At 44.8% G+C, this 14,958-nt stretch overlaps 1 protein-coding gene across 20 annotated transcripts in view; it reads left to right on the top strand.

The window, feature by feature from the left end:
• NRXN3 (neurexin 3) overlaps positions 1 to 14,958 on the top strand; it is a 925,309-nt gene that overhangs the window by 566,398 nt on the left and 343,953 nt on the right. The gene's annotated exons all lie outside the window — the stretch shown is intronic.

The raw sequence follows: 14,958 nt of genomic DNA, 5'->3' as shown, positions 1-14,958 counted from the left end.
GGCGGGGGGGGGCGCGGCCCGCTCGGTGCCGGGCGGCAGCGCCGAACATCTCGGGGCAGGCGGAGGGGCACCGGCTCCCATCCGGCTGGGGATGGGGGTCCTGCGGGAGGGGATCGCTAACTCCCCGACGCCCTGCTCTAGCCTAGTCGTAGCGGCCGACACGGTCCTCGCAGCAGCGCATCTTCCCTCCCGGTCCTCCCGGGTGCCCCGCCGCGGGAGGGCCGGCCGGGGGCTCGGTGGAGGCGGTCGCCGCGGCTTCTCCCCTGGTCCTGCCCTCTTGCTCCTTCCTTGGTGAATTCGGGGTGTACAAAGGAAACGGCGAGGTCTCCTTACCCCTGCTCCCGGATCCCTGCTTGGAGCCTGGCAGTGGCTTCCCCGGAAACCCAGGGGCAGGAAATAATAGGGAGTGGGTTTCCACTCTGGCAGCAAGGGAGAAGGGGAAGAGGGAATCTGAGGGACACCAAGGGAGAGGGGGGGACCTGCTAGCATCCTGTCCCTGAAATGCTGAGCAATGCTCAGCAGCTGGACAAGCACTGCCTCTGCCCGGTTCTCCCGAGTCTGCCCACCCTGAGAGGAGCTGGCCCAGGCCTGGCTGTTGTGATGGCTCACCCTCATCTCCACTTTGACATCTCCCTGTGTCCCTTGGCATCTGCCTTCAACCACATCAGCCAGGAAAATCAGGCAACCTAGGGCCTGAAAGGCTGTGTGTGGGTCAGGGTCAGGTCTGGCCAAGGTGTGATTCCTGCAGCAGCTCTGCTCTGCTACCTTTTAGGTAGTGATATACTGGAAAAGTGACTGAAATCACTGCCATTGTACCCAGTTCTGTCCTCCTTTTCCCTCCCAGCTATTTAGCTATTGCTGTTGGAAACCCTGTGAGTTAGGGAACTGGCTGATCCCTCATGTCCTTCACTCTTGTGCAGTAGGGACTATTCCACATGGTCCTTGAGTATGGCTGCAAATAATAGGGCTCCTGCTGCTAATGATTAATAACCCATAACTAAGTTTCACATGGGTGGTGCTTGACAGATGGTCCTGTTGTCTGGCGCGGCACTGGTTCCCATCCCATGTGGGGCCTGAATGTGTTTCTCTTGCTTTTTGGGGTGGATGTGAGCTTTGGGGTGGAAGTGGGAGACTGCTAGGCTGACAGGGTGCTGCCACTCGTGTCTGCAGAACTGGCCGTGCGCTCAACCTGTTTCACCCAGCGCCGTTTCGGTCCTGAGCCCTCTCCTCTGCAGCATGGTGCTGTTCTGCAGCGCCCTGGGCTTCCCCCTCCCGCACTGCCAGAGCACCCGCAACCTGCCCTGCAGTGCTCCCGGCCGCCCTTTCTGCGTCCCCTCCAGCAGCTCTGCCAAGGCAGCTCCTGCTAGCGCAGCCCTGCTCTGCTGGTGCTCAGTTGTGACCCGCAGCATCTGCCTCCTGGCTTTGTTCCTCAGCCCGTTCCCTCTCCAACGCGCCACGGCTCGGACCTGCAATACCGAGCGCCTTCTATGGCTCTGCCAGTGTTACCTATAGCCTTAACTGGAGGTCCATCCCTCCATATGCTGTTTGAACTCTTCAAACTGCTCTGCTGGTCACCCGAGCGCTTAGCCATGACACCCCAGGTTTCAATATCCCTGTAACCCTGACACAGCCCTGCTAGCACATCCTCCGAGCGCCTACTGCAGCCATGTCATGCGGCATTTCAACCAACTGTCCCAGGGCTCTCCCCTCCCTTCCCCTCTCCTTCCAGCCAGTCCTCTTCCCTCATTTCTGACACCGGTTCTTCTTCTTCTGGCCCTGTGCAGACATGCTTTTCTAGCTGAGTGCTCCTATGATGGAAGGGGATAGCGAAGTCTGGCTCATAGGTCACTAGTGAGGAAAGGAGACAAGGATGTCGCAAAATGTGATAGTGGTTAGCCTTGATGTAAAAGACAGGCAGTAGGCTGCGGGAGAGTCCACATTCTGTTTCCTGGTCAAGAAATTATAGTTCTTTTCTCCTTGATGACTTTTCCATCTGCCCTGAAAGCCTAGCAAAGCCTCATTTAAGAGCCCTGAGCAAAAGCTGTTATCAACTTCAGCGAGAGACAGGCATTTTTTCTGTGTCCTCATTGCAGTAAGGAATCAAGGGAAATGGAGAGCTCAGGCTGGTACATAAGCCAGCATGAGATTTTTTTTTTTCCTTTCCTAATCATGCCATGTAGTAAAGCTGGCATGGAAACCCCCTTTGGCCATAAGTAAGCGTTGAGGGGGGGCAGAGAGATAGGAAAAAGAGACCACAGAGACAGCTGGTCTTGTAAACATACGCATGGTTTATTTTTGTGTTTTCTTTCACTGTTGCATGACAGAGGCCCTTGGAATTTGGATCCGTGACAGTGTTGAGGAGTCAGATCCTAGGGAGGCCGTGCACTCCCTCTGTTTCCTGGGACTTTGATTTTTTTCTTTGCTAAGACGAAATTAAAAAATCCCTCTGACTCCTGCCCTGTTCCGTGGCTACATTCATACTGGTTTTAGAAGGAATCAGGTCAGGATTATGGTCATCCTGCCATGTTGCCTCCCAGTCCAGCAGTGCTGACCACCATGGCTCGGTTTGGTATCCAACTGTATTTTGCTTTTTTCTTATACATCTCAGTAGATTTCAGTCTGATTAAAGAAGCGGATTAGCATCTAGAACAGAGGAAAGGTAAATATCTTGCAAGCAGCGAACACTTGTTTGGAGTTAGTGTTTAGTGCTCCTTTAAAATCAGTGAAAAACCTTCTTGAGACTTAACTTGTACAGGACCTGGCTCAGATCTGGCAGTCGTTACAGCACTGTCGTTACAGAGTTAATTCTGAAATCACCAAGCTGGTGCTTTCCGGTAGTTGAGCTGCAACCTGCAAATGTAAAACTTGGCACAGTGCATCTTCTCAAGGAGAAAGTCCTTGTAACAGGTTTACCTCCCTGTCAGCAGGGGAGCAAGCCTAGCCTTACTTGACCTCAGCAAGTCAGAAGAAATGTTTTTTCCATGTGAGGACCTTCCCAGACTGGCACAATCTTTCTCCCCAAACAATAGGAAGGGAAAGCTGTGATTCCCCTTTGTGTCACTAAGGGCTTGTGGGACAGAGGGAGGAAAAATCCAACCGTGGACCGAAGTTGGGGCTGTGTTTCTTGAAAGTCCTCATGTGCCTCCCCTTAGCTATTTAGCACCTTGCCAGGTCAGCTGCTTTACCAGAGCCTGCAGCAGTGGCTTCACAACCCCTCTTTACACGTCTTCATCGCCTCAGCTGATGAATAATGCATGCCTTCAGTTAACAGATAAAATGAAGAGATTTGTGTGTGTTTCGTCTTAGTGATGAATTAATTAAGTTGGTTTCTCCTTTTCTCCTCCAGCTGTTTTTTCTCTGGCCCTCCTTAATAGGTGGGGAGCAGGGGTGCACAAAGGCAGGTGTGATGCCTCCTGCAGGTTGCCCCAGCCTTCAGAGCACTGCTGTGCAATGGTGGGTATGGAAGCAGGGGCAGCTATGGGAGCAGCGCTGCACCTGGGGGCATTTCTCCTTTGGTTTGCATTTTGTGGGGACTAGGCTCGCTCAGGCTGTTGCACAAGTCACAGCAAAAAGCAAAGGCTTGTCGTGAGGACTGGTCGTGAGCAGTCACCAGCTCTGGTAGGTGTAACTCTCGGGCTTTAGTTGGTTCTTAGGACTCCTGTCATTTATATGAAGCATTTCTATCTCTCATATATATATATATTTTAAATTAGCAAGTAAGAATGAATGCTTGGAGAAATCAAAATAGTATTTCCATGAAATAGGCAGGTATTCTGCAAACCAGTGTCAAAGCTTGCCACATACAGCTATGACGGTGTACCCTCTTTATAATACACATCTCCTGTTCCTTGCTGCTCCTCCAGTGTGACCTGATCCTCATCTCAAGTGTCTTTGTTACTGCAACCCTACCTTTTCTGTAAAGTAGAAAACTAGTTCTTAGTCCTTGGCACTCCTGTTCCCTGGTACTGAGCAGGACCTTCCCTGTTCCTCCATCATTGGGAGATTAATTTCAGTAAAGGTTGGTAGCTTTAACAAAAGGGAAAAAATCATCCTATACAGAGCAGTCAGCAATCCAGTAAAATCAACTTTATTCAGAGCTGAAACTAGGGTTGCAGTTAAGTTCTGCAAAGGTGACAAGCTAGGAGTCTGACTGCTTTCTCTGGCTTGCCTAGTTCAACAATGAAGCCTAATTTTATTGAAAAAACTAGTGATTCTGCATGCCTGAATGTTTACATTCCCTTCCTCAGAGACATTAACAATGACTTGTATTTTTAAAGAAAGGTGAGGTTTGTTTAAATTGTCTCAAGCTGGCTATCCAGAAATCTAAGCATCTAAACTCACTAGTCTCTTATAGTCTTGTTTAAGTGACCATGGCCAAGCTTTGCCCCCCTGCGCTGAGTCTCTGCAGCTCTTCTGAGAAGTCACAGCATTAGGTAGTTGAACACAGGAAAGTTCTGGTGTATGCGAAGGCTGGTTACTTAAAGCGAGGATACTATTTGACTTACTATTTGCAAACTTTTTTATGAAACAGTTTCTGGCAAGGTGCTTTGACTTTTCACTTTGCCCTCCTAGGGAGTGCTCAGTATTAACTATTCCCAACCTGGAATAGCTTGCACTGAAGCTTAAGTCTGTTTGCCTGGTACTTGGTCTTGGGAGATCCCAGCAATCTGAGATCTGATGAGAAACTTAATGTTATTGTTGAACCCTGTCATTCTGATTTAATATATGTCTCCGTGCCCTTCTCAGATCCGTGCTGCTGAAGGTGCAGTCTCTTAAGATGGGTTTAAAGAACTGCTGTTCCGATAGCTACTTTGTGCTTAGGCAGAATCTCATAGCACATTTTGCAAAAAAAAGTGCGAATACTAGTCCTGAGTCAAAATTAGATCAGGGCTTTCTTCCTCCTTATATTTCCTTTGCAATTTAGACTGGAGGGAGGTTTCTTTTTCTCTTTATCATTTCTGCTTTTGGATAATATAGCCCTGACTTGTCAAGCAACTGCCACATCCTGCTGCAAAGGTGACTGCATTTCAAAGACAGATGAAGGATCCTGCTGTATGCTTTGTATAGGCATTGAAGTTGTAAAGAATATTGGGATATGTGACACAAGCTACACAGTCAGAACGCTGGAGAATGAGACTGGTACTTTTTTATAATATTTCTGCATTTAAAAAATGGAATTTTAAAATTCCATTTTATTTTTGCATTTAAAAAAAAATTCATGATGATGCTGACCAGTTTTTCCTATTGGCTTTTTTTTTTCCTTTCTTCTTTTCCCACGTCATGAAAATACGTGCTTGAACAATGTTACAATAGTCACTGGGATATTGCATACAGTACTGTTGGGAGCTCCAAATTCCTTACACAAGGTCTCACTAGAAGCAGAAAAACATACCTAGGTCATCTGAGGTGGGAATACTGAAAAGAACAGGACACATCCAGTCTTCAGCTGGACATGGGAAAGTTCCAAGGTTTGCCGTACAGAAGGTAACTGAATAAAGAGCTGGAGCTTATAAGTGCAAGGAACAGAAGTCTTGTCTGGGAAGTACATAGGATGACCGTATTTTCTCCATTTTCATGTGCTGTGCATTAAGAAGACTGTCTGTCTGTGTTGTTGCCCAGGATGATGGTCCTGTGCAGGTTGGTAGACATTTTTTGGTTTTGCATTTCTGTTGTTCTGGTGGGCTTTGATAATGGTGAAAGATCACTTGCAGTAAAGAGAAAAGGGTGGATTTCATGTCATCTGTGTAACCTGTGCACACAAGACAACATGCTGTTTGACCAGTGGCTCTAATTTGTTGTATGACCTTGGTGAAAGGTTGCCTTTCTCTATGACTTGTGTCCTTCATCTGTAAAATGAGGAGAAAACCATTTATCTCCTAGGTGAGGTGAGCAGCCCCGGTACTTGTGTGCTTTGAGATCCCTGGCAGGGAGCCACAAAAGTGTATGAAATCCCAATAGTTGTCTTGGGCTTTAGATGTCGGAGCCTGCTTCGATCCTGGCTTGAAGGACAAGAAAGACACCTTCAAATTCTGGACATAGGTCCCAGTAGTGTCTTCCCACATGGCTCTAAAACCTGAACAGGCTCTAGTGTGGCAGCATTGGTGTTTCCAGTGGAGCAGGAGAGCGTTTCAGCTGGAGTGCTGGATGAGCCGAATTCCAGGCAGCCACCAGAGCCAGAGGGCTGCGATTCACCACAGCTCCCTCCCCACTCTCACAAATTACTTCTCTTGCACTCTCTTTATGCGTGTGTGCGCGCGTGTTGTTTTTGCACATTAAAACATAGTTACTTATACCCCTGAGTGACTTTCCCCCAAACTATGAATTTAAAGTACTTCCGACACTGTCTTTTAGAATTTGAATATAATTATATGCTTTGGGTGTAAATTGTGGTTTTTGCTACATAAGAAACTAATGGAAATGATCTGCCTATTCCTGTAGTTTACAGATTATATGCTTTAGATCTGGGGATGTATATTTAGGCTGCTTTTCTGTATGGTGTATTAAAATGAAAATGAAGTTGGTGTGAGCTATAGTGGTTGCTAAGCATGAATAGCAGGCTGATAAAGGACATTACTAAATTGATCCAGTGCTAAGGTTTACTTTATCATCTCTTAGTTTTGCACCTTTCATCTCTTTGCATTCCTGTTGATGGAGAAGAGGAGGGTGGAAAATATTTCACAGTCTATAGAGCGTCTTCTGTGTCTGCAGAAGCTCAAGGGACAAGGTGAATGAATCAGAAAGACGTAAGATGTTGCTAAAAAAAGAACCTTTGCTTATTCTGTGAATATCATATGGTAAAGAATCAGGGAAGACTTTGTTTTCTAGAGGGCTCAGGGCAAGAGTACCGTCAGGCTGACTTGCCTGTTTATTCAGCAGCCCAAGCTCCATGTAATAACTGCGGAGTAAATCCATCTCCACACTATCCTCAGAGTGTGGTTTTGAATTCAGAGCAAATTCAGAATATCTACATCAAGCAAATCAAATGATTGGAAGGGGAGAGGAGGTGAAGTTTGGTTTTTTCCAGCAGTTTGGCATCATGCTGGTTGACGTGTCTGGTGAGCCCCTTGGTTCCTCGCTCACGGGCTGTGCTGCCCAGCGAGTGTTTTCCTGACTCCCCATCACAGCCAGACCCTGCAGTTAAGAGCAGCCTGATGCTGCTGCAGCTCCAGCTGGGTGGCTTCATGCCCCCAGCCAGCGAAGATGTTACAGGGACGGTATCTGGAATTGTTCCTGTCTAGCTGGTTCTGCAGGTTTTCTGTTTCAGCTGCCAGATGTTTCAGCGCACAAATGTCCTCCACCTTTGGTGAAGGCTGCTAATCATTCTAGGAGGGCAAAGCAGCAAAGTACGGACATTTCCCAAATAGCTTTGGGGAGGCAGTTGCAGGGTGGTGAAGGGAAAGAACACACAGCTCTCTAAACTGTGTCTAACCTGTGTATCAAGTACATGGTCATTAACAGTGTTTCTCCTTGTCTCATCTACACAGCGTATCTACCAATGTTTTACTAAAATTGCAAATTTTCAACACTGCTCATTTCGTCCAGCAGGAAAACTGCCTTCTTAAGTATATACTTGTGCTAGCAAAGGTTGCAAATGGTTTGAGATCTTCCTGCCTTCTGCAGGGAAAGTGAACATTTGAGTAAAATAAGAATTGACCAGAAATTGTTGAAGAAATTCAAGTGTTTCCAAGTAAAAGAGAAGAAGAAGATAAAAAGCCTTGATTAGTTTTGATTCAGTTATTATATTGTCTGGACATAATAAATGGTTCTGCCAAGGTCTTCATCTGTTGACAGTGGAAAGGTTCTCACTGTCTGGTTGAATGCTTAGGAATTCCTGTGTTTATTGGATTAAAACCTCTAACTTTCTTGTTCTTTTGTAACTTCTCTGAGTTACGGTGATCATCTGAGACAGTTGCACTCCAAAGACTGTTGGAGCTTGTGGATGTATAGACACATTTTCTGACCTACAAGTGCATTGGATCTTTTTGTACCTGGTGAGGTAAAAGTGGAAACAGTAGGTAAAACCCTGACATTTTCCTCTTTCCTTTGTTTGTTCATCTTGATTTATTTGTCTAATGGTAGCCACTCATGCTTTTTTTCACATTCTGATTACTGATAATTATGATGTTCTGGGCTTTCACAGAAGAGTTTGTCATTCACTGATGTCCACTGAGTGCAGTGTTTAGGAATGCTGGTGGCCTGTATCTAGACATCTGCTTCCATAACCTCTCTGTAGGATTGCAGGAGAACCCCCTGCTCCCCCAATGTCATCCTTTCTTTGCAGTTAAGTAATGAATGCCAAAGCTATTCCAAGTTGCTTTGATCTTGCTCCCCTGTCTGCAGTCCAGCATATTTCCGTCAGTGTAGGTCTGTGAGATGCTGATGGCTTTGAATGCCTTTTCACTTTTTATTATCTCACCACGGAGTCTGCTCTCCTTCCTGTGCCCTCATGCATTCAGAGGCAGTTCATTAGAGGCAAGGAAAAGGCAAAGAAATTAATTTTCCTTGAGAAATGTATTCAGCACCTTATACAGGCTTGAAGAAGAGAAGCAGAGCATAGAATTCTCGCTGTCTTCTTTTTAAACTTTTTTTTTTCCTATGGAGAATCTGGAGAAAAGTGTCTGTGCCCTGAAAGCATCCCTTGCTTTTCTGACACTAGGCGTCACAAGGATGCCAGGCTTGTAGTAGTAGTGCTGGAACAGAGCTAGGTGATGGTTCCTGTCCTTTGGAATCGATGTGTATTAGCTTAGTAAAAAAAAAAGGATATGTCTTGTAACTGAAGAATCAGGGTGCCAAATTCTGCTCATATAAATGCCAGTAGTGTATATCTAAGCTTATTTTGTTTCAGCTGATTATTATCCAACAGGTTGGTTTCTACTTAACAACCCATAGATTCAGGCTACTTTTCCTTGCTCAGCCATTAGGAAAATAGACACTAGCAAAAGGAGCAGCCTCCCTACTTGATAGCTTATTTATAGCAATGGTGAAAACCTGAGCCTTTCGTGGATTCCTTGGTGAGAACTTTTGCCATTGATGTCAGAGAAGGCAAATCCCACTTGGCAATGGGCAACGCTGAAAAGATTTTTCCTCAGCAGCAGCACTGAGCAGAACTGAGGACGAGAACCCCCAAACATTTTCCCTAGCTCTGCCACTGGTTTGCCTGAACATACTGGATTGTGAATTTTAGAAGCACATCATATATCGCCAGATGTTTCAGTTTCCCTGGGCTGTCACACCGGAATGTGATGAGTATTTAAAATCTCTGACATAATCCCAGAGGAAAGGCACTGTATTGTTAGTGTTCTTTCCCAACATACTGAAAAGATATTTTTGAACTTTAGCTGGGATATTTGGTCATTTGAATTTAGAGACCATCATAGTGCTGTGGTTCTTGGTACTGTCTTTGCCTGAAGTTCTGGGAATTCATCCTCGTAACGCCCTGAGAGGGATTGGTACATTTTCATGCAGCCAATTCTACGAAGAAATACTGATCCTTGTCCCAGGAACACAGTGTCAGAAAAAGTGGGGAATTCCTGGGCTGTGTGGCAAAATGCAGTGGGTTTTTCCAGTCATTTCTTTCTGGGAGCAAGTGCTTCTCTGCTGCTGCTGATTGTTTCATTTACTGCTTCAAGGAGCATTATGGACATGCATTTCTCTTTCCTGGTTCCAGAACTCCAGGGGGATTTTTTACACCAGTGACCCAAAGAGCTGACTACATCACCCCAATCTTTACTTTCAATGTCCCTGTTTACTGTCTTCTGCTTCTGTCACAAGTTAGATTTTGTCTGCAACTGTTCAATCAATTCACTTTACCAAAAATTCTGAACAAAGTTATTGAGGTGATTTCAGCTAGGAAGGGAAAGAAGAGGTGGGGGAGAGAAGGGGAGGAAGATAGACATTAAGCTGAAGTGTAAATCAGTCAAGGGTACAGTTCCCATTCTTTCTTGCTCTTTAATCAGAAGTAAAGGAGGCAAGGATTATCAGAAGAACCATTAAAGATCCAAGTAGTTCTCAGCAAAAGACACAAACAATTTGAAGCTGAAGGAAAAAATGCACTGAAGGAAAGGAAGGAGAAGTGTCAGAGCTCAGCAGCAGGATTGCCCTGTTAGCTTCTCTTGATCTGACCTGAGGAGGTTCAGGCTGCTCTGCAGAATGCTGGAGGGTCTGCAACTTGCACACCAGACCCCTGTGCTGCTGCTCTTCAACGTACAGTGGTCTTTTAGCCACACGCTTTTTTTGATCTTGGACCTGGACTTCAAAGTATTCCATATGTTTTTATAAATTCATTTATTGTGGTGATTGAAACACCCATTTATCTTATGTTTTACTTTTTTTTTTATTTTATTTTAACATTGTCTGTGTTCTTGGAAGTCTTATTGCCAATATCTAGAATGAGACATTAATACATTTATTTTATTACCTACCAGTCTAAAAAGACAAGGTGCTTTTTAAGAAAAAAATATTTTCTATGCAGGGAGAAAGGGTGCATTCTGCTCCTGCTCAGCATGTGAACAGCTACATGATGCTTCATTTGTATTATTAAGAAGGTCACTGGGGCAGTAAAGGCTGGGCCGTATGGCAGCCTGCAGTGGTGCCTCAGGGGGTGTGCTTGCCCTGCCTGTGCTCCCCTGGTGCACAACAGGAGATAAAGAGGAGCAGTTTGTTCAAATGCAGTGCCTGAATAGCAGGCGTTTTTGTTGGGGCACCCCTGCATGTGTACATAGGGTTATGTGTAGTGTATCTCCTTGGGGAAGTTTGCTTCTCTTCAGAAGTATAGGGTTTTTATGTTTCTGCTGAGGTTTAGGATTATGTGTAATTCATGTCCATAGGGAAGCTGAGCTCAGATTCAAGAAAGGGCTAGGGGCTGTGTGTGGAGACTATTTCCCCCTGAATACTGAGTAAAGACTGAGCAGTCATATCTTCAGGGGCTCTTTGTTTCTTCTTTTATCCCATTTCACAGCCTGAGCGACCATCCTCCAGCAACCCTTTTCTGTAATCTTCCTGGTTTTCCTGTTGGGAGTCAAGGGCACCTTCTAGGGAGGCTGGTTCAGTCCCTGGCCTTCATGTAGCTGAACTCAGCTGTGTTTACAGAAATCCTAATTAGTCAAGAAGTTCAAAATATGGCAATAGAGAGTCCTGATGTGATATAACAATGCAATGTCATCATTTTATGGTGCAGTGCTAATGGTTTCTAATTATTTATAAAATAATGATAAAATTGTAAAATTCAAAAAGCATTATTACTTATATGATCCTCATACCAAAAAAAAAACCCAAAATGCAGTGGATGGCTCCTGTAAAAGATGAGATTTCTGTTATCTTTGCTATCTCTGTGTGTCTTGGAGTGAACCACACAAAAACAGTGCAGTCATTCCAGAAGAATTCGCGAGAAGGTTTTAGGATCCGGCCATGCAGATCGAGGCTCTCTAAATGCACGGACAAGGCTGTAGCTACAGAAAAATCATTTGGAGTCTTATAGTCTACAGTCTTGTAGTCTACAGTCTTCCAGTAGCAAAGATTCAGGAACTAAAAAAGATTTTTGGTTCAAATTACAGTTGAGTCATGGATTCTGTCGGTAATCTCTGAGGACAAGGCTTGGAAAATGTATGAGTGAATGTAGAAATTCACTGATAAAGAAATCCTGCATTAGAGTTGAGGTAAGCAAGGGACTAAACCGTCCCGGAATGCTGAGCTGCAGATAAACTCACAGCACAATCAATGATATGTCAGCACCAATTTTGGTTAGATGTTGATACACAATTAGAAGAGACATATCCAACCTGAAGGAAGAAATTAATCTCACAAGATTATAAGAATTGCGATACATCAGTCCATCTGGTCTGGTATTCTGTCTCTGGCTGTGGCCAGTGCCAGATGCTACAGATGGACGCAAATAACCTCTTTGATATGTTTAATTGTACGTCCCAAGGGAGGGTTGTGGTTTTTTTGCCTTGACCTCACAAATGACGATCACCTTATGCTGTGAAGAACTGAGAAGGAGACTCGTTGCAGTTTTATCCTAGTTAGAATAATTTCACATGCCATTCTTTATTAATAAGTCTGTTTCTTATGCTAACTTTTTGCTTAGCTATTTTTACATTGCTATCTCAAAGCGTTTTATGTAGCTTCTTAGAGCATCACAGCACTGAGAGAGGACAGGCAACCAGTTTTCCTATTTCTTGTTCTGAGAAAATGGGGCACGGAGAGGGAAAGCAGTTTGCTGAGTCAGAAACTGTCGCCACATTTAAACAGCCCGAGTTCTGCTCAAGTCCCTGGGTTTGCTGCTTTCTGTCACTTCACTCCAGGCCATCAGGGTGCCTAACCAATAGGCTTCGGAGCTTAATGGAGTTCAGGCTATCTGAGTACAGCCGTGCACGGGGTCCGACCTGACAGTACACCCTGGCACTGGTGATGTCCGATCCACTACACACACATCACTTTTATTTGGTGGCATGGCTGTTTCTGTCTAGGATTTCCTCGCAGAAATACGTGCACATCCATATTTAGTCTGACATTATCAAGAGGTTTTGACCATCGCGACTAATCCATGAACGTAGCTCAAGTCCAGTGTGTCTCAAATAGTTTTTGATTTACCGTTTGTGGGCAGATTGTTGGTACAGTGTGTGTGCATCCGGTCTGTCTGGAATATTTGGCTCACTGCACACGCATTATGGCATTGACCATAATGGAAAACTGTATCTCCACTTTCAAACAGCAGCTGCCGTGTACTCACAGTGTTCCAGTTACAGACCATGTTGCATAAAAGTAAGTACTTTCTATTTAGTGTTTTCACCTGAAGCCTCCCAAAGAGCAGCTTTCGGATAAGAATATACCACAGGGAAAAAAGGTAGAGTGATCTAAGCAAGGAATATGGAAGGAACAGCATCTGAATATGGGTCCTATTTTGACCCTGCCTTCTGCTGTAGCTCTAGACAAATCAGAGCTTCACCTCTTCATGCTCTAAAATCCCAGGTAGTAATGGGGAATTGAAATACTTACTTATTTCCAGGTGGCTTGGGAGGCATAGCCAGCCTGATCTTACTTTTGCCATTACAAATCAGAAGACATTTGGCATCAAGGCAGTCTGGTGTGCTGGCACCATGCTCCCAGCTAGCTAGAGGTCACTTCAGTTCTTTTGTCAGCAGAGTCTGTACTTGCATGGTTAAAGAAGTAGTTCTGACCTGTGGATCACAGTTTCAGCCTCAGCCATGGTAGTGTGCAGAGTGTTCATGTGCATTGGATGAAAATCTTTATTGATTTCTTGCATTTGTCTAGCAGTTAGCAGACTCGGCAGCAGAAAAAGAATGCCAAGGAATTTCTGGCCTGGGGAAAAAGGACTTCCCTGTCTTGTAACCTATGATGTGCATAGGGTAGGGTACAGAGAATGAAGAACTATCCCATCTAGTTTATTCAAGATTTCTTTTTTTTCCATCTATGAAAAGAGACAAAAGCCAAAAATGTTGAAAATGTTGACTTTGCTATTCCAAAGAATTCAGAGAGGGTTAGTCCAACTATCTTCTTTCAACAGCTAGTGCTCAAGGGAGGTAGATAGATCATATTTTTATGTGAAGCATCCAAGCACCCAATGCAAAATAATGATGATGAAATCCTTTTTTCTGTGCGCAAATGCACCCGTTGTATGCACTTGCTTATGACTTAAAACCACATGAGGAACTTAAACGGAAAAACCTTTAAACTTCTATAGGAAAAAATAACATAATTAAAAGATGTTTTCCCAGAATTCATCCCTTCCCTAAAATGCCTGTAGCCCTCAGATTACCTCTGCAAGAACCTTGCTGAATTCATCACCAGAAGAAAAAATCATTCCATGAAACCAAGCCACAGATGGCCTGGTTTCTATAGTCACCATACAAAAATATCACTCACAATAAAACCATCCAAAGCTTTGTATTTTACAAACTTGTGGTGTAGAATATGGACCAATGCGGCAAAGTCATCCAAGGCTGCAAAAGCCTCATGGAACCTGAGCTGGTGATACCAGAAACCTGCTGTGTACTTATGGTGAACCATGGTCCACTCATGCGCACCATGGTGAACTCACACTGACATTCAGTAAATAGAAATATCCAGTTAACAGTGGGAGAACGCTTTTCACAAATAACCACTCTAAACTATCAGCCCTGATCCTCAAGGGAGTCCTTCAAAACAGTTTCAAAGGAAGATCTTAGAAACTAAAATTTTTAACTCTGTTAGACTCTAAAAATCAAGGGCTTAGTCTAGCAATATTGATTTATAGTATGTTGTATTTCTTCTTACATCCTGCTGCCTTACATCCTTCACGTCCTATAGACAATAATTAGTTCTCTCTCTGTTCCACCAAGGGAGAGAGCATATTACCTCTCCTTTTGCTAGTACCACTCCCTGTGGATCTACAGGTAGAAGTAACCTGTTCCCTTAAATTGACTAGTAGTGGAAGACACGGAGAAAGCAGAGTTGCTGAATGCCTTCTTTTCTTCAGTCTTCACTGTTAGGACTACCCCTCATGAATCTGTGGCCTTAGAGGCAAGGGGGATGGTATGGAGAGAGGAAATTTTTCCTCTAGTAGAGGAGGGCCAGGTTCGGGACCACTTGGCCAAACTGGACATTCATAAGTCCATGGGGCCTGATGGGTTGCACCCACGAGTGCTGAGGGAGCTGGCAGACGTTATCGCTGGACCACTCTCGATCATCTTTGAGAAGTCGTGGAGAACAGGAGAGGTGCCTGAGGACTGGAGGAAGGCCAACATCACTCCAGTCTTCAAAAAGGGCAAGAAGGAGGACCCTGGGAACTACAGACCAGTTAGTCTCACCTCTGTCCCTGGGAAGGTGATGGAGAGACTCATACTAGATGTCATCTCCAAACAAGTTGAAGAGTGGGGGGTTATTGGAAGTGGGCAACACGGGTTTACCAAGGGTAAATCATGTATGACCAATCTGATAGCCTTCTATGATGCCATAACC

Source organism: Calidris pugnax, unplaced genomic scaffold, assembly GCF_001431845.1.
Source record: "Calidris pugnax isolate Ruff unplaced genomic scaffold, ASM143184v1 scaffold56, whole genome shotgun sequence".
Classification (NCBI taxonomy): domain Eukaryota; kingdom Metazoa; phylum Chordata; class Aves; order Charadriiformes; family Scolopacidae; genus Calidris; species Calidris pugnax.
This window is presented reverse-complemented; position numbering and strand designations above follow the sequence as displayed.